General features: G+C 35.5%; 1 long non-coding RNA gene across 1 annotated transcript in view; it reads right to left on the bottom strand.

The window, feature by feature from the left end:
• Positions 1-1,094: 1,094 nt before the first annotated feature.
• The window catches only part of LOC148677126 (uncharacterized), a 49,120-nt gene continuing 24,536 nt past the window's right edge, over positions 1,095-25,678 (bottom strand). Inside the window, exons 2-3 of the long non-coding RNA XR_015929862.1 lie at positions 2,175-2,323; positions 1,095-1,743 (exon numbers count right to left, since the gene is read on the bottom strand). This is a non-coding gene — a long non-coding RNA (uncharacterized LOC148677126). The remainder of the gene's footprint in view (positions 1,744-2,174; positions 2,324-25,678) is intronic.

Raw genomic sequence — 25,678 nt, 5'->3', positions numbered from 1 at the left:
AAAACGATTCAGAGTCATGTCTTTGATTGGCCCCAGTCTTTTCAAGTACACCACAATCCCTCCAGCCACCTCATTCCCTCCATTAGTCCTCATTAAAAATGTTAATTTATTAAGCAATAAAAGGCTTAATACCGACACCAATTAGCAGAAAGTAAAAAGTACAGAAAGTGCAAATTTAACTTGATTTTAATGAATGTGGTCTGCTATTGAAGTTGACTCTATGCTTTGGAGATGTCATTATTGACAAGGCTGTGTTTTTTAGGTGCTAACACTCTATACACAGGCACCACCATGACAATCCTGTCACTAAGCTGATATTTCATACCTTAGCCTCATAAAGCAAGGCTCAAGTGACCAAGAAAGTGTGATTTCAGAGTTTTACACCCTTTCAGCTTGGTTTTATAAATCATGACTATGAAGAGGTCAAAGCAGAGCTTCTGAAATTGGAACAGAGCCATCCCTAGAAAAGGACAAGTAGCAGATCCATCAACTTGAGACAATTAGGACTAATTTTATAGTTTTCATACTCTCTGCTGTACACAATGTTTATTTACATTTTACCTAAATGTTGTCCACATATGTGTTTGGACTTTAATCATTCTGTCATCTTCAAGAAAAAGAACAGAGAAAGGAATATTGTAATTCTGTGGTTTTTTTTTTAAATGAGAGGGGTTAATTAAATAAGGCATAAACACCCTCTGTTAAAATGCATAGAAATAATTTATATGTTTATTAGCAGGCTGTTTTAGCTAGTACAGTTATGTTTCTATATCTAGGTCATCTGATTTGTGTTTTGCTTTTGTTTCTTCTTACAGGGGCTGCCATGAATAGTGATGTGATCGTGGAACATATCAAAATGTTCATTTCTGAAGACATGAGCTTGTGTTTCTGTACTGCACACATATCCTCTGCAATGAAAAAGGACATAGCATTTATGCTACAAACGTTATTCACAGGTGGTATGAGTCTTTTCTGAAGGCTGCAGTCAAGCCATACCAAATTTGATTCCCCAATGCCTGTCAAATGCTCAAGAGAGTTGAGCCAAGTGAGCAGTTGCACAGGTTACAGCCAAAGATAAACAGAATCCAAATGAATTGCCTTTTCTATCTTTATTTACCTTGGTATCAGCATCATTTAACATTGTTCTATCAGTAGGAAGTGTTACAGTAACACTGATAGGCTAAACTAATTCATTTTTAAAGGCATGACAAACATTTTTCAATTAATAGAGGTACAACCTCTAAGATTCTACATCCCTTAGCAACCCTTATATTCTGTTATGGACAGCAATCAATTTACAAATTATTAAGCATGGTTTTCTAGCTGTATTTTCTAACATTCTTTTCCAATGAGAATGAGAAACATCATTTTCATTGTAGTGGCAAATGTACACTGCTAGAAATTGTTTCTACTCTTGAGATTCTACCCTATGTTATTCTACATGATAATTGATCCATTCTATCAACAAAGCTAACAAATTAATATGTTGTGCTGTTCTGTGCTGTAATTGTCCTATTACCTGTTTCTGATAGAGGGGTTTTCTGTAATTGATCTGTTTTAATTAAACATCAGATTTCATTAAATTTGATCAAATTTAGTCATGTGGACAAGCAAACAATTTAGAATTAAATTAAAACATTTAATGCTGTAGTTACAGTGACAATAGATAGATCTTTTAAAAGAACTTGACAATATTAAATAAACATTCTAAAGAATATCTCACATTTCTCAAGCAAAGAGCTGCTGAAAAGGAAGAGGAAGCAATACGTTAAATGACACATTAAACTAATGCATTTCTGTATCATGCAACAGTGTTTGGTGGTGTTCAATAATATAGTGTGATGCCACATGGGGCAGCCTACAATTAGGGGCATAGATTTGAGGAAGGCCCCGAGTTCAGACACAACCCAAACACAAGATTTATTGGGAAAAATAATAATAAATTTGAAAATAAACCTGGCTCTGCAGTAAGCAGGAGCCACTGAAAATTACATACCAGAGATAAATAACAACCCACCCAGCCAGAGTACCACTCTTCTTAGCTAGACTGCAAAAACCATCCCAACAGCAACACTGCTCTTTTATCACCACTAATCAGCAATAATATTCAGTAACAGTGGTGCTCTTTGTCAGTGCTAACGAAATAACACAGCAGCAGTTCTTCTCCTACTTACCTGTGTAAGGAAAGTAAACCTTTTTCGGCCAACTTTCTGTGAAGAGACAGGTCTGGTCTGTGCGGAGACAGGGTGGGAGTGATCTGTGTAGCCTTCCATCTGGAAAACACACCTATCTTCCTGGTAGCCTGGCACTCCATTTATTCTGTCTGGAACAGGAAGTGTACTTGATCCTGTATCAGTGATTTTTGAGCCTGTCAACACTGCCATCCTAAGAAGGGGAAAGCTTAGAAAAAAACAGACATAAAAAAGGGAAAACCATGCCCTGTGAAGCAGATCCCTATGCTACATCACTATAGACTCTATGTGATTCTGGGATTCTGGTGATAGGGTATTCTCTCCCCAGTTTCCCATTCGGTGCATAAGAAGACTCTCAATGTATCCCATACTTTATGTCTAACACTGTTTAAAAAACTGACCTTAAGTGTTCTACCTCACTCAACAACAATTTGCTTTAACATGGTGAAAGAAACACCACAGGATTAAAAAAAACATCTGAAATTCAATAAGGGTACACTGCAATGTTTCTCCTATTCATACAAGGAGACAAATGATAGGATCTTTTCGTTCAAATTCAGTGAACGTACAACTCTCCTACTTTTAAGCACTCAAAACCTTAGACTCTAATTCAGAATAAGACATGACAGAGGGCATTAAAGTCTTTTTAGTTATAATTAAAAGAGCAAGAAAGAACCAAGGGCCCTATTACAGTCACATAAGTCTTAATGCCTCAAGGTGCTCTGTGTTGAGGGATTCATGCTTTAATGAATTAATGCTACATACAGTACAGTATTTTATCCCAATGTGAAATTGCTCCTTTTTCTGACATTTAACCCTTCTGTCAGAATTGCAGCATTTTAACAATGTTTATTGAAAGCTCAGAGAATTTTATTATTCCTCAAGACTAGAATCTAACATTTCACCTACATACTGTAGGTGTATTTTATTGAAACAAAAAATGTATGCACACAAGAAAAACAGGAGATGGGCATTAGACTAGCAAATCAATGAAACTGGAAAGTAAAAAGGCCTGACATAAACAGATTTACTGGATAAACAAACATTAAAAATGGAACCGCAAAATTGATAAAAGCACACACATGCTTTTGATATAAATAAATCACCCCTAATCTGTCAATGTCCGAGTCCAATGTTCATCTTCTCATCAATGCAAAAAAACACCTCTTCCAGGACTGAAAAAAAAACTCCTTATCAATTTGATCCTCTTTTTGGGGTTTATTTTAATTTTTACACACAAACAAATGGACAAATCCTATCACCGTTTTAGAGGCTGTGCTAAACAGATGTTCAATCATTATTAACTGTTGTAAGACTAGTGCTGTTTTTTTTTAGTAAAACCAAAACTTGTTGTACAAGCAAATTCTCAGTTTTCAATTCAGATGTCTCTTTTATATTTGTTTCTTTGGACTTATAAAGATTGGTTTGGTTTAACAACACACAGCTGGTCCCAATTGTTTGACTTCCCAGCAGCCATTCTGGCTCCGTGCCTAATCATGGCCTGTCTTTGAGCCAACATGGCTGCTTTCTACAGAGGCCACTAAGGGACAGCAAGAGTGAATTTTCCAGTCAGGCATGCAAAGTACAGTACATCACAATCTGTAAAGAGAGGAATGCCTTGTTTGAGAATATTTATGACCATCAGATGGCTCTGTAAATTGAAAATAAATACAAAGTGCACAAACTCAGGAGACAACCATGGATAATGATGTTTAATTAGTAATATAACAATGTACAAATAACTTATTTAAATTATGAGGAAATTAAAGTTACTGTGGGCAGCTTTCTGAAAACTGACAAATGTGATGAATTATTTTTTAATAGGGTACATTATTAAAAAAAAACTTAAACAGCTTGTATTTTATTTTTGGATGCAGTTGGAAGATAATAATTAATTTGCCTCCTATAAACTTAATTTATCTTATTAGCAACGAGATAATTGTTTACATAGTCGTTATATATCTTGTCATTTATTGGCATCCAAAATCCCAAATTAAAATTGAAAAGGTTTGCAATCACACAGAAAGTGTTAAAGGTGTTTAAACATAACTAGGAGACGAAGTAGCTGACATGATCTCTGAATTTTAAAAATAAACTCAAACTCAAATACAGTAAGTCATATAAATACTAGTTTTAGATGGATGATTACCAATAGATGGACATTATTCCAAAGCATTTTACTATTTTGCAGAGATAGCCCAGAGTTAGGATGGATGGCCAAAACCCAAGCAAGTGTACATTAGTGACTGTGTAATGCTTTGGTGCCCTCTTTTGACAAAATCAAAATTATTATAATACCAAGGTGTAAATAAAACTTGCAGCTTCACTAAAATAATCATTTTAGCTGAAATATCTTCATTTTTATGCTTTTTCAGCTATACTTGCATATTCACTGCAGTCCCTTTGATCTTTTTTATGCCACAGAAATTGCTTGTCCAGTACATTGTGACTCATATGGGAGACTGGGGTTGTGCTGTCTGGGAGTAAATTGTGCCAGGACTGCTATTCTACACTGGAGGAAATCTCCCAAAGAGCAAGATTAACTAAACAACTGTGGTGATCGATGAGCTGTTAGAATAGGAACATAAAAAAATCACAGAGATGTTGCACGTTTTGTTTTTGGAATAATTGCTAGGAATGCTTGCCATTCAATTGAATGAATTCGGTAATACACCATGGCCATATTGAAGTGAAAACTAGGCAGGTGTTTATTGTGGTTTTATGCGATCCAGTTGTTTGTGCTGTCAAATATAATAACATATCTTGGGAAAACAATTTCTGGATTTTAGGTATCTTAAGAATAGATAAAAAGAAAAGAGGCATATTATAAAACAATAAAAAACATACAGTAGGCTGCTCCCCTCAATGTTCTCCTTAATCTCCAAATGCAAAAATCAATAAGGAATAACTAAATCTAATATGAAATAAGTTGGATTTCACTCTTAAGCTATACACATTTACTGTTGATACTTTGATGGTAGTAGGTTTCTATCCTATTCTATGCAGGACTTTCACATGAACACATTGTAAAATTGTAAAATAACACATGCACTATATTGTGCAATAAAATGACTAAAAAACATGAATGTATTAAATAGACTTTAGATATACAGTATAATCATTTAGAGTGAAATTTTCTGTGATGTCAAATTTTCATACGTTAAGTGTTATGACATCCAGGGAAGGGTATCTCTATCATGGCACAAGAAGTCACTCTGTAAGTAAGCCGAGCACAGCCTAAACATAAAGCATCATGATTTAGTATTGAAGCCGTACCATCTTCAAAATCCCTTCTATCATAATATTCCTCAGCACTGACTCCTGGCAAAATGAAGGTAGTCTTAGGGCTAAGTGGTAGCCTTATTTACTTTCTGATGCAGCTTCATTTCCTCATCCAGCAAGAAGCTTAGTCATTTCAATTTATGACCAACTGCATTGAGAAAGTAATTGATTTCTTACCACCTTTACAAGCCAATTAGTGAGACAATAATTGTTTAGGCTTCAATTCCACAATCTAATGAATGAAGCTAATTGAAAGCAGTCATTGCATGGAAGTGGTGGACAGAGAGTTCAGAAATATTTAAGCTGCCCTGGTAGTATAAATTCTGCTAGAATCTTTCTGAATAGGTTTTAGATGCTTTTAAACCTCTTATCACTAGCTAGTATTTCAAAATGCTTACATTTTTTTTCCGCAAATTACTTTTGAAAGATAGAAAACTCAATGCTTATGCATTAACCTTGAGTACTAAGGACAACACTTGAAACTTATTTTAGAAAAGTTTATACTTCATACTGTATAGGCTGCTGAGCAAACAGCAGACATAGAAATAATTGGGTATAACAACATACATACAGTGCACTCCAACAGAAATGAGACAGCAAATGAAAACACTTTTGCTTTACAGTGGAACAACTGTATTTGTAATCTTGAGATTAACATGAATGATAAATGCAATATATTATAGATTTTATTTTGGGTAATTAAATTCATGCATTTGCTCATATAATTAAAAAAAACATTTTCAAGTAAAGTGTTTTCAAGTAATCATCAAGTAACATTTATTTAAATTTTGTATTACATTTCAGAGTGTAAAAGTAAATGGTTTCACATCCATTTGTGATAATAATTCCATGAAGTCTGCAACCCATTGACCTCATCATGTCATCATGCTGTAATCATGTCAGATGCTTTGCTGCAGCCACTTGGCATTCTTACCTATTCTCAAAGATGCTCAATCTGTCTTAAATCTGGAGATTGACTGGCCAGTCTGATAATCTTCTTGGTGGCATTAACTGTGTGGTCAATGTCATTGTCATGCTCCATGGAAAAATGCTACCTAATAAGTATGGAAACATTTTATTCTGCGTAAACAGACAATATGTTTCTGTAAACTTCAGAATTAATTCTTCAGTTGCCATCATGAGTTACACTGATGAGAGAGAGAGTGTCTTTATTAGAGAGGCAAGCCAGTTCCAAAGTTGACCACGCATGTCCAGGCTGTGACATTATCTCGACCATGCTGCAGAATTTGGTCAGAAATGCAGAGATTAAACTCTCACTTTGCTGTTTATCAATACTTTTGGAGGGCATTGTATATTATGAGTATCCACATTTTGTTCATAACCTGCACTACTATTTTCTACTATGTAAAGAACTTGATCTCTAATGAATACAAAGTGGGTGCTGGTGAGGAGAAAACAAGCTTGACTTCAAACTTTTTTTTAAATTCTTTAATTCACATGAAAATCTTCAAAAACTTAATCACAATAACTTAACGTAAACTTTTCATGAACACCAAATAATGATGTCTAATTCATCACATTTCCAGTCAAACCTATTTGACTCATTAATAGTTGTTCCTCATCATTAACATCACTTGTTGACCAGATGTTAAGTAAAGGATTCCCATAGAACTGTGTTTCGAAATGAAGAAGGAAAACCATTGAATGAAAACAGTACAACTACACAAAATGCCGAATACTTTTTCCAAAGTGGCACTGAAGCAAAACAAGTCAATTCACATACATATATGGAAAAAAAGGAATGGTCTCCTTATTCATCCGTTCTCCTTTAATGAAACTAGTAACTTTAATTATACAGTGAAGCTGTTAATACCTTTTTTGTAATGAAGCTACACTGTTAATTCCTTACTATTGTTTTTATGTCAAAATTTCAACTGACAAAATGAATGCATTTACTCTCCTATCTAAATTCAGTTGAACCTTGCTTAATTAGTACACAGGTTGACAGCACCAGCTGCCAAATAATCACACAACATTAAACTCTTAGCTAATCCACATTAAGAGTGCTCTGTAAGCCTCATTAGCAGAACCCTTCATAGATGCCAGAACTCAACAGTAAATAGAATGAAAGCTGTTTGCTTTTAATGTATTGTTCATTCAAATACTTACAAGACCATGGAAGTTCAGAAATAGAAGGCTAAGAAAACTTAAGTAGAAAAAAATCCTGGTTTCTGCAGAACACAACATACAATGCAGAAACAAATCAGCATGACAGGAACTTCAGTCCAAGGGATGCATAAAGCGGAAGAAAAAGTCAATGTCATGGTCACAAGTATCTTTGGGAGAGGTGCTAAGTGCCAATGCATTTATTAATAATAAAGGAACATTTTTATTAAGAGTGCTCTGGTGATCTGATGTAACAAAGCTGTATATTTCAAATATGAAATTTAAAAAGCTATCTGATCCAAGTAACTTTCCCTTCATTCCTATAATATCTTATTCTCAGTGAAACACCTGTTTTCTCCCAAAATATCTTGTATCAATGTATGTAGTACTGTTATAGTATTGGTCTATATGTTTCCTTTGTGTTCATTTATAGGAACCGATGCTACAGTGGAAGAAAAAAGTGTAACAATGTACAGTGGATGTATACTCTACCAACAAGCCATTGAGCATTTTATAGAATTTAATGTACGAAAGTAACTGCACTGAATTCTTGGAATTTTAAAGGTTAAACAAACAATAAAGCCCCACATATTTCAAAAGGTGAGTGGGGAGCACTGAGATAGAAAAATAGTGTATTGCTCCTGTGATTGAAATTGGAGGTGTAAAAGGGATGTTTTATGATACAGCTGGGAAGGCAAATGCCATTGCACCTATTAATTGCACTCCCATCACATTAGATTGGATCTTCAGAAAATGTTATCTGTAATGAAAAGTCATTTTATTGTACTGTTTAGCAAACCATAAGTGATGCACAATATAGATCCTCTTGCAAAAAGCAATATACATAGCATTCTGATTTACATATTCTATCCCTTTTATGGGTGCCTATGTTGACGCATGGACAAACAACATGCAAGGAAATCTTGATGTACCATAAAAATGGATACTAAAGTTACCAGAGTACAGTAGTGGGCTGGTTTGGCTAACTTGTTTTCTTTTTAGTGAGATTACTGGGATTTTGTTCGTCAGGCCTTTTCTTGTCCCAACCACTTTACCAGGGTACACTACCTCTAACACAGATGTGTCTGACTTTCTCCAGAAGGTGAGTCTGGGCCCTGGAGTTTTGTTTGGAGCAACTCTGCTTCTGATATCTGCAGGTTGTCCTTTCACAGTTCAGACTTTTTACCAGGGACTGTCTTTTCTGTCCCCCTGAGCATTGTCACACCATCTCACTGAGTCACCTCCCAGAGTCTGACTGACGTCCCTCCTGGCTTTCCTTTGCTCTTTTATCTCCTGGCTTCAGTGCAGATCATGTACAATTCTTGAAGAACTTCTACCTGCACTTGTTCAGCTCCCTATTTGTCTTGTGTAAATACCACTGTTAATTTATTTTCAATGCAGAGGGGAAAGGTCCACTGCACATCTTTAAAAATCCCATTGCGCTGTTCGCTGAAGTAGGACTGTTAACCCAAGCATCCTGGATAAATTCCACTTTGGGCTTGCTCCCTTAATTTCCCTCTTAATGTAATAAGTTACGTTATTTGTCAGTTCACTGCCTGATCTGCACGTGGTGGGAGTGCTAACACAGACTGTTTGCCGCACTACTGTACACTAGACAAATGCAAGGAATTGCTGATTTTCTTTTTTCTCATGGAGCCCCGAAACCTTGCCCTCTTCACTGATGGTTCCCGGTTGCATTCTGCAGTGCAAAACAGCTGTTGTCTAATATTTACTGTCATTTCCGCAAAGTGGTTTATGGAAATACCATCATAGTTGGAAATACTGATATTAAAGGACTTATGACTTTTCTATCACACAATAAATATCCTTTAATCTCTCTTTTAACCAGCCTCAAGCTGTTGGTGCTATTTCTGTTTTTAAAAGAAAATAATGATTGTGCTAATCAACCCAGTCTGGTGGATGCCTTCCTCATACATGGAGAATCTAACAGAAGAAACTAGGCTGAAATTATGACATGAGATCCAGAGTTCGTTGATCCTTTTGGGATTCTGCATCTGGTCACTTCCCCACTAAAGGACCTTGGGGAGCTTGATGGGGAACTTGCCTTGTTCATTGGGTTTGAGCCAATGCTTCCAAAAAGACTAGAACAGTCTTCAAGTTATTTCGACCAAATGGAATTCAGATGGCAGACAAAATCCTAAAGCTGGAAGATTTTAGTTGAAGGACATTTTTTTCATTATGATAAATTATCAAAACAATGTTTCATCATATACTCATTTACGAATGGATTAATTGCCACTTTGCAACTAAAACGTTAGCTTTTTCAGAAGGGAAATGAAATTCAGAAGAATTAGAAGCTAGGTGTGCAGCAGAATGATTTATGAATTACATTATAAAAGGTTTACAGGTTTACAGGATAAAAATGACAAGTAATATGGCATTCAATTTATAAGTGGTTATGTGATTTTTTTTCAGTAAAACAGGAAATAGTGCCTGTTTTACATTCCATTGAAAATTTTCAAAAGGTTGCCTAACCTGGTTTGGCTGACTTAAGACAGAAACAAATAAAAATATTACCCAACACTCTGACTTCAAATGTCAAACCTCATTCTTGACATTGATTTACCTGAAGCCTATCCCAGCAAGTACTGGGCACAAGCCAGGATACATCTTGGATGGGACACGTGTCCATCACAGAACACACAGAGAAACCAGGATCAATTAACCTACCAGTATGTCTTTGGACTGTGGGAGGAAACTGGAGCACCCAGAGGAAACATAAGCAAACATGTGTAGAATAAGTAGGTAGCTGCGTCAGCATGCGTAGGCTGCAAAGGAACAAGTAATGGTTTATTCCATGCTGTAAAGAGAAGAATAGAAACACAATGTTTTGGCTGTGGAACCTTCTTCTGGTGTAGAAGAAATATCTTTCTATGGGTAGAACATACACATTTCATGCAGATAGCACCTCAGGTCCAGAATTGAACCCATGGCCACAGCACTGAAAAACATTAATGCTAACCACTGTGCCACTATGATGCCTGAATGGGACACGTATTAAAACATGCAAAATGTTAAATCTTTTAGTGAAGTATTGGAAGCTTATTGTATCTGCAAACTGATCTGAGTCTGATTTTTGTAACTGGCCAGAATTACATTATATTGTAAATAAATCACACCTCAGGTGAGACAGTATGTTCAAAAGAAATGACGGCATGTATGTCTATTTTTATTTAACCAGGAAACACCAAGTGTCTATGTCAACATTAAACAAAATGCAACTAAAAATGTTGGTTAATTCTATGTTTCACTTTTGTTTCAAGTGATGCTTAAAGTTAAAGTTAAAGATAAAGTTAATATCTTTTATACACACACAATATTTATTATTATACTGAAGGATGTTTCTAGAAGGCAAGAAAGCTGCTAGCTGCTAGTTAAACAAACCTGATGTACAGTTCCTGTATACATTCTGAATACTTAAGATCAGCAAAAACATAATGAATAATATTTTTAGAATAGGTAAATATTTCTTAATAGAGTGACTGCCTGATTCTTTATTGACACTAACTGTGATTATGCAAAGGCTGCTCTCTCAAGCCTACAGGGCTGTTGGCTAAAAGATCACCTTGAACACTGCAGTGAATCTGAAAAGAGCTGCTTTATGTTGTCAAATGAAGAGCAGTGCCTTCACCTCCACATTATGATCTTGTATTAATCATGAGCCTGGCTTCCTTGAGGTGGTACCACTTAGTTTGCTACATGACTTCTATCTTCACTATTTGCTTACTGGAGGACTTCACGTCTCAAAATCTAAATTTCCACAATTTTCAATTTGAATATACCTGTTGTTGGAAGTGAATACCACCGATCTATTTTCTAGACAACTCCATGATATGAACTGAAAAGATTTAAAATGTCTTTACATTAAAGATTTACAGCATATTCCAGTGTCAGTTAGGGTAAAACTGTCTCTTCAGGAGCTATAATCTACAGTAACTGCATCTCAGCTGTGTGCTCATCAGGAATAACACCACCCAGCATATTGAAATGTCTCTGAATAGTCGTGATTTAATGTTAACTGGCAGGTTGCGGGCAAATTAATGAATAAAAAATATTCAGCACATCCACTAAAGGGTTATGCATGAAACATCATTCAAATTAATGTCATTTCCATTACAAATTACCTTGAATTTTTTTATGTCTACTTTGAAAACTTATATTTACCAACACCAGAGGCAGCTGTCAAAATGAACAATTCCAGCACAATATATTAATAGATTTTTATGTGGTTCCAAAAGTTGGAAGATGTCTTTTTCTGTCCTGTACAAACCCTATCACTGCCTGTTAACTACCACAGATTTACCAATGCATTAAACCAAATGATAGGGGACATATATTTGAGAGCTGTGGATAAACAGTTAGTTTATCACTCAATACATTAGTATTATCGTACTTAATATTTGTAAAAGACCTAAAACTGAAAATAGCTCTTCTTGAAAGCCATTTACATTGTATTAGGCTGATACTATTACATGGAGGTTACAAAAGACATGAATGACAGCAACCAAGTTTAATTTCACCTCAGCTAACTTGTAATTATTCCTGATTTGAATTCCCTGAAAGATATAAATACCATGAGGCTTTCTTCTTCACAGTAGTTTATGCATCTGTCCTCCATCCTCCACATCTGCACTTTTGCAGCCACACTTTAGTTAACCCCTCAGTTTGCTTGGGGTCCCAATCTCACCCTGTGGCCAGGGAGCTGGCCCTCAGCCAAGCAGGTTAAGCTTAATTTTATTAAGACTAATAACTAATCATGATTAAGCACTCCATACAAATTTCCAACAACTTCATTATTCAGTGTTGTTAATCTTCCTGTAATTCTAGTGATGCAAAAAGCAACTGCAATAATTCAATAGATAGGGTTTAAGTCAAAACCCTTTGTAATTAAAGCACCACAGGATTATTCAACAACTGAGATAGAAGAACATTTTCCTTTTTCACTGAAGTACATGTACTTCATCCCAGTTTTCAGTCAGAGACATCCTAACACCTGCACCCTCTTTCAAGTCTTAAAAATCATCTGTATATATTACCAATTCGAATTTATTGAGCATGAGACATCAGTAAAAATGTTATGATTTTTATATTTCATACTTTCAATTTCAAATGTTCAGGTCTTCTACTTCATGTCCATCACAAAGTTAAGCTTAACTCACATTTATGGAAACTGAACATGCAGAATCTACTTGAAAATGCATTAAGACAACACATCCAGCCTTGCTGCTTTCAATATAAGCTTGAGAAGCAACCATTACTTACCATTACATTATGTGTATAATGCAGTTCACTTTCTTTATTTCCCATACATTTATTACAAAAACAGTAAACGATACAGCCATTCCCCATTTGAGCCATGTAGCCATCGGGATAATTGAAGGCGTCCTGACTAGGAGAGAATTTGTCTGGAGAATTTGTCTGATTATGCTCCAATAATCAGCAGACTACTCCAAAGAAACCAGAAAACTGGATGTGACATGGAACAGCCCATCACCACACCAACCACACATCTGTCTGATCTAGGAGCATAATTGTTTTTAGACTGCAGTGGCTACAGCATGAAAAATTCCAGGAAGAATACAGTACAGAATACAGAATACATAACAGCTGTAGGTTGCCATCTGTATGAAAATGATCTGCATACTCAGAGGCCATTCAGAGTTAACATGCTGACAGCTGAGAGACAAAATCACCATCATCTGTGTTCCAGCAAACATCTGTGATGGAATTATAGAATGTTATGAAGTGCTTTTTTAACTGATAATGGCCATTTTGCCTTTAATAGACCTAATGAAAGATAGAGTGCAGTATGTATAGAGACATCATGGTGAGCATTATAATGATTTGCTATGTTATTCACCCAAACAAGTCAAGTGGCAAAAGTGTGATGGTTCTCCTGAATGGAAGAACTCTTATAGTGCAAATTGAGAGCAACATTACTGCTTGGCAATGCAGGGCAAATTCCATGAGTCAACAGTTTTTGTGTTCCTACAAGCCAATCCGGATGTATCTAGTTGCTAGCAGAACAACACAAGGCCACACAGGGCTGGGAGGTCTTGCTGTGACCAACTGTTTTGCCCTGACTCAAGTTCTATAGAACATCTGTGAGACCAGCTCATCAATACCAGTTATCAAAATGATGACAACTGGAATTGACCAACCTGCACCACCTGGCTGCAGTTGCACGAGAAGAGCAGCAAAGCATCCAACAGCAGTCTTTCCAGAGGCAGATCAGGAACATGCATCAAAAGTGCCAGACTTGTTTATTAAGGAATGTCTTTCCTATTGGTAACTTTGGATTTTTTTCCTTTCAGACAGCATGTAACATTTCATTCTGAAAATGGCAAAATTGAGAAGGAAGGTTAGTAGTGGACTGGCTGCCTAGTCTAGGTGCCAACAGACTAGGAATTGAAAGTAACAACCAGAAGACTAAATCAATGGATGAAGTTCAAATTCAAAACCAGGAAAGCAATCCAAGGAAAAAAAAACAACAGAAAAAGCAGTGGAACAGAAACACAGTGGTACCAGGAGAAAACAATGGAAGAAAGAAGAACAACAATTGGAGAAAGAGCTGAAGCAGGACAAGAGTAAGGAACAAGGCAAGAAACAGGATACAAGATTCGGGAAAGACAGGTACGTAACAGACCAGAGCTCAAACCAGAGGTTACAAGACTGAGCACTGAAGTGAATAAGAACACTTAATATATAGAGCTAGGGAAGGAAGACGTGAATTCCTATGTACACTGGTCAGTCTGTGTGGTCCGCTCCTCTGCCGCACAGCTGGGACAGGTGCCCTCTAGTGGCGACAAGCTGGAACAGTAACAGTTAGATCCTAATCTTGCACACTTCCGGTCACCTACATGCAGTATAGCATGTAGCATGTATACCCACCTGAACTACTACATGCAGTATACAAGTCTTGCACCCTGGTGTTCCCTTCACATATCTTACTCGTATCTCTCCTGCCTCCCTATCTATAGCCTTGCATGAAACTCCCTAGCTCAAGCCTTTCAATAGTGAAGAGGTATTGGAGGTATTGAAGATCAGTGAAGAGGTATAGGAGCCTCACACCTAGACTGCCATTTTCTTCCCTAGGTGAGTCAAGTCAATTACTCTCTACACAATCATCCTTCTATCACTGTCACATTCATTAGGATCTAACTAAAATACTAAAACATAATATATTTCTTTGACCTGCTTTGCTCACATTATCTGTGATTTTGCTTGATACCAATATTTAATTTTTTTGGCGAAATCTATTAGACCAGAGTTTTGCGTTTCTACATTGCAGCTCATATCTAATGTGTGCATTTGAGCATGTGCTCAATCCTAAACCTTTATTCAGCTGGTGCTTGTTCTCAGCTCTTCAAATCTGACACTTATATTCTTCAGGAGACTCAAAATAATGAACCTTTCAGAAGTACATCAAATGAATTTAAATGGCAAAATCTTCAAAATACATTTTCGAAAATGAAGTCATTACAGGTCTTAGTCAAAAGCTTTGACTCATGAAAAAGCTCTTTTTTATAGCAATCCCAGATACTAAATATGTTACATTTGTGTATGTGTGTTACATCATTTCTTGTCCTTTATGTAAAAAGTAAACATTTGTGAGCTAATGTTTGATATTTTAAACATTTATTCTCTACAAATATTTCCTATTTTTTTGGAATACTGTGTTATTTCAAAGATTGCTTGAACCGAAGACACGTAATTATTGTACCAGTGACTGCAATTACCAAAAATTAAATAGGTTACCTGAGCTGAATCATCACTTTTAAATTAATCATGTTTATTTGTCCTAATAACTCATCATCAGTGATGGGTTTATGAATTTCAATTACAAATAGATTAAAGTTGATTTATTTTATTTTCAAGCACCTTATTTAAAATGATAGTTATTAACAAGTCTGTATGATCCTTTTTTAATTTGATTTTGCTGTTATATTTGCTCTTAATCATTATTTTTTTTCTCTGAAAGGTCTACCGAAGAATGCAAGGTCATTCATAGAATTCAAAGAAAATTCTCATATTTTTGGCATTGTGTTTATTTTAAATCTAAATTTTTCAAGTTTCCTAAAGTTCCCAGATCCCAATAGTCCTCTGAGAGTTACATAAAGCCATCTTTCACCTACAAACAACATGATATTCCAAAGATCTGCTGTCTGATGGGCCTACCAATTAAGTAATCTACTAAACTATCAATAACCTCAGGTCTGGCTGCTGGATATCTTTATCACAGTTAAATATTACCACACCATACTGAAAATCCCTTATTCCCCACTACTGAGAGATAATAATGAAGATTAAGATGGTAAACTTAAAATGGTAAAATTAAGTTCAAGGACAGTTGTACTCTCATTTGACGTAGAGCAAATCCTGAGAACTACTTAGAATACTCAACATGATGTTTGCATCTTTCAAATAGTTTAGGATTTGAGTATCGCAATTAATCTACAGTATATTTTCTAGATCTTTTAACAAAAATTTTATTTTAGACAATGTACAGTAAACATCTGTTAAGAAATACAGTAGTTTCACATTGAACCTCGTGTTTCCACTTTCCTGCAGATACAGTCAGTTATATATTTAATATAATCACAACATAATTTTCAGAACTGTACTTAGAACTTCTATAGAAAAGAAAAATAAACTATTATGAGTGTGAGAGTCGTGGTTACCTCCTATCTTTCAAAAGCTGACTTGTAATTTCTGTTCATGTAACAGATTGTGTTTAAAATCTATGGATATAAAGAAGGGAAAATTGAATTCCTCTTTCTACTGTTTTGTTATTTTCTTTGTTAATATGAAAAAACATTGCACTCAACCATAAGGAAGTGTTCTAGTTATAGTTTTATTTTTTTTACCCTTCTTGTGATTTTTTTTTTATTAATCCTTCAGAAATTTAATTATTAACTAATTTTGCTTGTCTGATGTCAGTGGCCTACACAGGGGAATATATATCTTATATATAAGGGGAATAAATATCCATATATATCTTATAGGAATATATATCAATTGTTTCAAACAGTCAGTTATAATAACTATCACTAAGCAGATTCTCCAAATGTGCTCAACAGAAATGGAGGATTTAGGCAAATAATTTAGAACTTGAGAGCAATACACTTTAAAAGTAAGTAGCAGTTGCTTAGAATTAGTAATAGGAATATTGGTTGCAATATTGTATTTTGTAATATCTTTATGCAAAAGATGAAATGGTATTTTAGAATCACATTTACACTTGATTTGTTGCACTCACGGCATCAGAAATTGGTCTGCACACTGGCGTTTAATATCACCGCTTGCTCAACATATTGAGTGCCTATCATTTCTGTTTGGCAGAGCTTAAGCCTACTAGTTCACAGGCTATCAGCATCAAAATTTAAAAAAGGTTTCTCGGTCGTTCTCAGGCATTAATGCATTCACTGTAATGCTAGTGCCTGGAGACCCAACAGAAACTTTAAGGTGAAGGGAGTGACAGGAGAGGTTTGAAGAAACAGACTGATCATATCTATTTGACAGGAGCTTTCTGTATGGGTCACCAATCTCATGGCCAGCAGAAAAACTTTGACCCTGATACAAATATTAGTGCCTTACCTACAGCCATTGGTATAACTGTCACATTTGATGGAGTGATTGCATGTGACAGGTTAAAAAGGCAACAGTACAGTCCAGAAAGATTCACAAGGAACTGACTCCTATATTACCCTGCACGGGGTTCACTGTGGTGCCATTTGTCAACAGCAATATAAAACAAATGTTCATATGCAGTAGAGAAATTCTATTTTTGTTAAACTTAAAATTACAACATCTTATTATACCCACATTTTTATCGTTGATACACTCTACCTTGCAATCCAAAAAGCTTTCAACAACATACTACAAACAATTTTTGAATTACAGGAAACCACTAGTCAGAATCAAGATTCCCTGAAATTAGAAATAACTGTTTTTGTTTTCGCATAAAATGCTCCTACCACACAACTTGCTTTACATGCTGATAAGGGCTGAAAAAAATCTAGAAGCATGAAATAACTTTTTTTCACCCCATTATTGTCCCTCTGCAGTGCAATTCTCCATTTGAATTGTTTTTTGTGTAAACCAGGATGTAAAACAAAAGGAACTCTCCATGAAACAGACAAAACCATAACAATGTTGACAAAGTGAACAAACATTTGGTTTGTAAAGCAAAAAGATTCCACTAGAAAAATAAGAAAAAATCAATATTAATGATTCTTTCTTTAAGACTTTGAGATGTCTTTTTCATAAAAGTAAAGGGTATGAAACTCTGGCGCTCCTAAATTATTTTCCATTTTAAGTTTGTATTTCAATCAGTCCTTAATTATTTGAAGTCTGGCAGCAGTCTAATTTCAGTGAGTAAGTACTAGTTACATCATAATCCTGCAGCAAAAAAAAAACTTTAAGACAGTGTTGTTTTGTCCTGGCCTAAAGGCTGTAGTTTCTGTGACTGAAGCTGAAAAGTACATGTTACTTTTGTAATTTGTTCTCAAAGTTCCCATGGAAACAATGTTAGAAGTTTACACATAAGTGAGGTTAACTCTTTCATTTTAAACATTCAAGTCAATAGCTTCTTTTCAACTTCAAATGTTTTAAAAGATCTGCCTCTCTCTGTAGCTGCTATATCTGATATAAAAACAAAATACCAGGATGTTCTTTTTTTATTTTTAACCTATATGGTACATTTAGACTTTAGTCTTCTCGTATGTTTAATATAGCAGAAATCCTAGGTGAGTATGATTTTTTTTAAATAACATTCTATAAAACATAAATTATTCTAATGTACAGTACAACATGGAAGCAAGGTAACAGTATCTTTGAACTTTGTTTCTGATCAAAGACCATAAATGAATAATTCAAGAGTAAGAAAAGAGACCTTCAATGCTACCCACAGTGGCAACTTTGAAAAACTGTTTGTTTCTAAATTACAACTTAAATCCTTTATTGGCATGAAAGCCAGATAAAGACTGGGGAGAGACTGTCCTTCTTTCATGAACGAAGACAGAGAAAGCAGATACTCCTCTTAATTGAAAGAAATGGAAACACAAGCTCTAGCCATGTGTACTACCAGAAAAGGCTATCCTATTTAAATACTTCTCAAAAAGAAAAGGCAGATCCAGGAAGAACAAAAATATAATGTTAGTCATAGAATAAGTGACCACAAGGCGATAAAGGTACAGTAGGTATTACGTTTGTACAAACGGTGGGTCCTCCAATTCTATTCTTCCTCAATAACCTGACCAGTTATTGTCAGATGTCTGCCCTATCCCTACGGTTTTACCTCTGGGGAAATATGGGTAACACATTATCCTCTTCAACTTCCCCCTACCTATTCTCACCTTTTCTTTCTTTCATTTTACAACACCACGCTTTTGTTTACACTCTGCAGAAAGAATCTCTGCTCTCTCGCCTCTCTTTGCCTCACGTTTGTAAAACAGCATCCTCCGTCTAAAAGCTGTTTAGCTTTTTTTTTCTGCACAGAATTAAGCTTTACTTGTTCCTTTGTACTGTAGCTTGCATGTTGATGCAGCTTCCTGCTTTAACCTCTTTCGAATTTCTAATGTGAAATCCACTTTTTTCTCTCCCCTTGTGAGCCAAGATGTAAATCTGTTCACCTCTGCTTCTCTGCCAAGATTCTGCAGTTACAGTATGTGACAGTAACATTTTGATACAGCAATGTTTCAGAAAGAAAATTAACATAAGCACCTATTTAACAGGAGGAGCCATATCCATGACCTCAGTTGGAAAGCTTCTAAACTTAATCTAAATTAAGAAATGTTGGAACTCCAAGGATAGATAAAAGACTTTTACAATCTTGTTTTACTGTCTGTTATAAATCTAGCATAATTGCTTTAATTTAGAGAAAGAAATGAAATGTCCTTAAATATGCCGGAAGCCATACCTCTGTTCCTCAAGCTCTGCTCAGAGGGTTGATGTAGTTTGAGAGCTTATCATGCCACTGCTGGTTGTTGAGTGGAGATTAACACTGCTTAGCACTGCTGCCTCATGGCTGTAGGGTCCTGGGTTTTAGTCTGGACTGGGATATCTCTGGTGTGTAACTTGTCCATTCTCACTATGTTCGCTTCACTTTTCAGTCTCTTCCTCCCTCCATGTTTGGGCATGCTTGGTGGGCAATTTGGAGCCACTTTATTGTGCATGCAAGAGTCTTTTGACAGACTGACATCCCATTTAAGGTGCTGTCTTGTGTGCTGTTTTTAAGGAATAGGCCCTGGTTGTCACGGACATCCAAAGGGACTAACCGTGGGGAGCAGGAGAGCAGAAAAAGACCCATATGCGTAGCGGCGAGACGGGAAAAAGGCCCGGGCTCATTAGTGCAAAGAGTTCAGGAATGCCGTATAGAAACCTATGCCCTCAGGGAGCGGACGTGGGGCGCCCTGGTGCTAGGCGGGTCTCAGGACATCCGAACGTCAATGCTGAGCCAGGACAGAGTGCAAGACCCGGAAATATATAGCCCAAGGGAAAGAGAGGGACAGGAAGGACAGCAGACCGGAAACTAGGGACAGGACAGAGAAGGAGCGCCTGCAGAGGGCGTGACACTGGTTTGGAATAAGAGCGTTTCTGAGACTGTATGGATGGGCACTGTGTTAAAAACACACTTTGAAATGATCACTTTTTTTTGTTTTCAGGAGAACATAAACTAGCTACAAAAGGAAGGAGACCATCCAGCGCATCTTGCCCATTTGATAGTACTTCATTTATTCAAGGGTCTCATCCAGCCATTTTTAGAAGGAAACTAGGGTATTGGTTTCATAAACATGGATTGGTAGCTTGTTCCATATTCCCACAGTGCTCTGGATAAAGACATGTCTCTTGTTGACAATTTTAAATGCACTTCCATGTAGTTTTCACTTGATCCTGCTGAGCCTTGTTTAGAACAATACAGTATCTCTATTGCAACACAAAATAATTTACTCTTTTGCAGCACTGTAGGTATCTAAAACCATAGACTTAATCTCTTACAGAAGCTAAATATAAATGTAATTTTAAATGCCAGTAAATCTTTGCAAAGAAAATGCAAATTATAAGCATTCACAATAAATGAAAATAACAATATCAGTATTTAATCCCTTTCAAATGCCATCCATATAGTGCTCCAGAGTATAATTAATTATCCTACTTTTCACAATTAGTGAATAAAAACTACCAAGTTACATTAAAAAGAGTAATCAAGCAATTTGAAGTCTAGTATTAGCAGTACAATTATAGTTTTGTGCGTTGTTCTTTTCTTCTGTTTTAAAAAAAGGGCTAAGCAGTGTTATTACAATTAATTTGCCATTTAATACTAAATGACAATAATTCTGTCTCAAAGGAGAAAAGTAGCACTAATAGAAATTAAGTGTTCTTGCAGTAATATGACACAGTTTAGAAATGAGAATCTCGTCATGCTCCACTCAGCATCCAAACTCAAGCAGGTATCCCCTGCGGGGTGGTTCACATAAAAGACCTTAGTCAATACCTCTGTCTCAGTGACAGTGCTGCTCTCTGCAGTGGTATCTTTCAAGAACTTATTCTCTTTCATTGCTTAGTTCTGTGTGCATTTTGTGACCAGCAAATAAGAAAGCATTTTCTCTTTGGAAAGACTGTGGATTTCTGCTCCCTTTGCTCACTTTTCTCCCTGCTGCTCCAGCTAGGGTGCAATGTCTGCTTTGCGTGATGATGCACAGATAAACAAGCTTTTGCATTATTAGCATCTTTGCTTTTTATTTTTCTCCACTAATGACATTACCTTAGAAATGTGGAGTTTAGACACCACCATTATGAAATGTTTATGAGAGATGTGTGGCTTAAATATAAAAAAATCCAAGTTAAAATACATTTTTCTGCTATAATTTAAAGTAGACTGTATCAGTAATATATCACTCTTATTAATATCTTTATTTCTGTAGATGTACATTTTTTATAAAATTGCATGTAATATAGTGTTTCAATATATTTTGGGTAGGGGACACATTAAACTGAATATATTTGGCCTCATTAATGTGTTCTGTTGTGTATTTTAAGAAAGATCCTCATTAGTCCTTTGTTCAGCTACTAGTAATAGAAAATTCATAATGAATATTTAATTAATGTACATTGGACTTTTATGTTGGGTTTTTTTGATTTGTCAGCAAACTTTTTGTTTTCTTCTTAGCCTGCTCTATTTTTTTTCTGATTAAGTTACTTGCACAGCCACTGTACTGCCAGGTATTCTTTACAGATTTTTTTTTCAAAAGCATTTTGATGTGAAAAAGAAAGAAATCATTCTGAACACTAAGGGCTAGATCCAGAATGTTACGATAGCCCCAGAAGGCACTGTTAACAAGGATGCGGGAACAAAACTTCAGCAATCAAGTTTTTACAATTGAAGAATCTGATTCTTCACCTACAGTATGTCTTAAAAATTGAGTGTTTTGTCAGTTTTAAGTAGAGTTTGCCACTTATGTCTTTATGTTTTTAGTGCTCTGTACCAATGCCATTCCCACATAATGACAGCATTGTGCTAAAACCTCAGTACCTTTGCAATGTATTTGCTTGCTTGTGAAATTTCCTCTTTGCCACCTATAAAAGGATAGATTGGAAAATATTTAAGGATCATTTATTTTTGTGAAAGAATAATATACATGTACAGTATTAACAGTATGCTTCTTTGTGTACCTAGAATCTACAGGTAAATGAAAAAAAAATGTATTTAAATATTTTAAAGGATAACAGTGCCAAGATTCAATAATGCTTTAAACCACAGCTCTGATTCCTTCTCTTTTTAGAGTTTTAGAATGACTTTCATAATCCAGATGGAGATTATTCTTCCTTTTCTACAGTACATAGAACTGAGGTTGTTATGCAAATAGAACAATGGTTTTGATAGCACAAATCCACTGATCCCATTAATAAATAAGGCAAATTGGTTAAAAAAACAATATGCTGGGAAGAATAGTCACACTCACTAGTCATTCTCAGTTCAGTACATAATGGAGAAGTAATAGGTTTATTCCATGCTGAAAAAAAGAAGAAAGAGAACACAACGTTTCGGCCGTGGAGCCTTATTCAGGTGTGAGAATGGAGAATAATGGAGAATTTGACACAGTGCCAGTTTCCAATTAGAAAAATCATTAATTTCATTTACACAGTTCTGAATAGCAATTTCAATACAACATGTATACAGTTTTTTGAGTACAGTATACTTTCAGAAAGTGGCCATTTTCTAATCTGTACACTCATGAATAAGCTATATAGCCAGAACACTGAAATGCATTCATTTTCACAGTTCTATGGCTCAGTAATTTTCCCCAAATTTTCTTTCATACACTAAATATATAACTAAAAAAAAATAAAAGTATAACTCAAGCAGACATATTTTAGCTGAGGCTGCAAAACTCAACACCCTTAACTTCCTAACTGTTACATACCATATTTAAAATAGAATCTACTGTACATGTCTACTAAACAAAAAATACACCAAGCTGGTGCAAGAACACCTCATTTTGTATTCAAGTAAGCAAAAATATTACCTCTTTAATTAAAATCTTATTATATAACTTACAGGGCACTTTGCATTGTAACTTTTGGAATTAAATCATTTTTTTAGATCAATAAGAAGAAAGATATTTGTTTTTAAATGTGTATTGAAGTATCACATTATACAGCTATGTTGTTGAAGCAGATACCATGGCTTAACAACTTGGTGAGATCTTTTGATCAATTAACTGCTAAATAGATGGGTCGCATGGCTTCCTGTCATTTGAAAATTTTCTTATGTTCTTATATTCTATATGAATTCCAAAAATGTGAAATTATACTAGATTTATATCTTGTAGATACAGATTGAGTGATGCTGGTCAGGTTTTATTTTTGTGTTGGTGAACAAAGAAGTGTTGGGTTTTTTTCAGAGGCTTATCAGATACTTCTTGAAAAACATAACACAGAACAGAAGCATCTTGTACCTAAGGCACAAAAATGATATTGATTCTTAAGCATTACAAGCTTAGCATCACCCTTAAGCAACTCTGTGGTGCAAAAGTGCTCTACAGCAGTTTTATTTGGAAACTAGTTGCCACCTACAAAGTAAACCATTTCAGTGAACAAGAGAGTTCACTGCAGAGTAGTGGCTGGGGCTCTGATTTACTAACCAAATGTTTCTTGGGTTTTGGTACAAGTTTAAAAGCTGCTCTCCAATCAACACGTAATATGAACAGCAACAAAAAATTGAGATAAAGCTATGATTTTGCTTCATACTTAGTTCATCCTACTATTTGACATACCACTTTTCAACGTTTTGAAGTCTAAGGGTACAGATCCTGAAAATTGCCTGCTAAAATAATCTGCTAAGAGTATCACTCTTACTCATTATTATGCACAAGTTTTTATACATATTTACTGTATAACAACAACATTTTTAAGATGTTACTAGTTCATAATACACAAAGTTATACAAAACATCTATGTTTATTAACATTGCAAGTTCTAACAAAAAAATGAAAGAATACAAAACAATAAATTACATTTTAAATTGTAACATATTAAAGAATGTTACAATTATTGTAGCACTAATCTGAAGATAAGATTTTATTTCTAGACAAATTCAGCGGAATCAGTTTTGTTTTTATTCAGCTTGGGTTCTTCCAGGTTGTGTGTGCTTTTCCTCTGCTGCCACATGTTGCCTTCCACACATCATCCTAATTCTAAAGCAATTAATTCACTGTTGGTTTCAACGTAAATCAATCACACAATGCAAGAGGTAGTTTGGCTGAAAATACTTCAAAGCACAGTATGCAGCTGTCACACTAATAGCTATGAGCTCTGTTGAGCAAATAAGTGCCAAGTTTGAATCTACTAAATGTGCCCTCTTTCTTATGCAAAGACTTTATTTTATGTATTTTCCTGCAGCTTGCTGACAAAACTTGGGATGTTTTAAGAGTCTTTCAAATCGCGTTTTAAGATCAAATGCCTCTGCAGCCACGTGTGGAACTTACAGTAGAATGGGTGGTAATGTTATCTATGAGAGACACGTAGTCACCATCCTTCTGTATTCTTAAACAACAAAAACTAGGAAACAAAACCATTTACTACAGTATCAATAATTTATCAAGATTTCTGGTTGAAGTGATTAATACTATCTGTGCTTTCATAAAAGAAAATGCTGGGAATATGCTTTTTAACTCTCTCTATAAACTCTGGGTCCACATTGACCTTCTGTTTCTGGACAGAACAGAGACATGCAGTAAGGCATTTTAAACTTGCTGGCAAATGGTGACTCCAAGCAAAGCAACATTACAGATGAAAAAATAACTACATATTATTAAGCATTACACAAATACTGTAAGTGAAATGAATTCCAGCTATAAAAAGAAAAGGCAATAGATCTTGCAGCAAATACCTAGTATTGTTATGTTTATGTTAACATAATTGAGGTGTCTTCATTCTGAGCCCAATGTTCATTTCATTAAAGTGTCATTCTGTGATGCTGATGAAATTTTTTCCTTTCATGCTATTAGGGTAGATACTTTCCTTCTCTCACAAAAGAGGCAGTGTGATGAATAAAGATTTATAATTAACCACTGTGCAAAGCCCTCCGGGTTTATAATGGCGTTATTTTCTGTCTAGAAAGTCTCTGTCCTCCAAGAAAGCAAGCATAATGGAGCCCTTTGTTTGTTGCTAGGGCACTTCCAGCCCATCAAGAAATGGTCAATAAGTAAAGAAGAGCACTTCTAGTAGGAAAGGTCTCAAAAGGAGAAGCTCTTTCAGTTGTGGTACTCTCTTTCAGCTTCATTTACTTTGCCATTAAAAGGGCATCTTGTTAAAAGCTCAGATAACTCAGGATACATCCAGCTAAAGCAACCTTTCTTTTGTTTCTGTGATTTGTGTACTGAAACAACTTCAATGTAGCAGAAAAGGAGGTCTACTACATGATTGTTCCCTGTTCTTATTTAGGGACTGCCTTCGAAATTAATTCAAACGTTCATTATAGTGGACACTTGTTAGAATGTGAATATTTTAATGTTTGAAATCTGCACATGGTATCTTTAATCTCTGTGCACGGA

Source organism: Lepisosteus platostomus, chromosome 2 (assembly GCF_059453375.1).
Source record: "Lepisosteus platostomus isolate fLepPlt1 chromosome 2, fLepPlt1.hap1, whole genome shotgun sequence".
Taxonomy (NCBI): Eukaryota; Metazoa; Chordata; class Actinopteri; order Semionotiformes; family Lepisosteidae; genus Lepisosteus; species Lepisosteus platostomus.
This window is presented reverse-complemented; position numbering and strand designations above follow the sequence as displayed.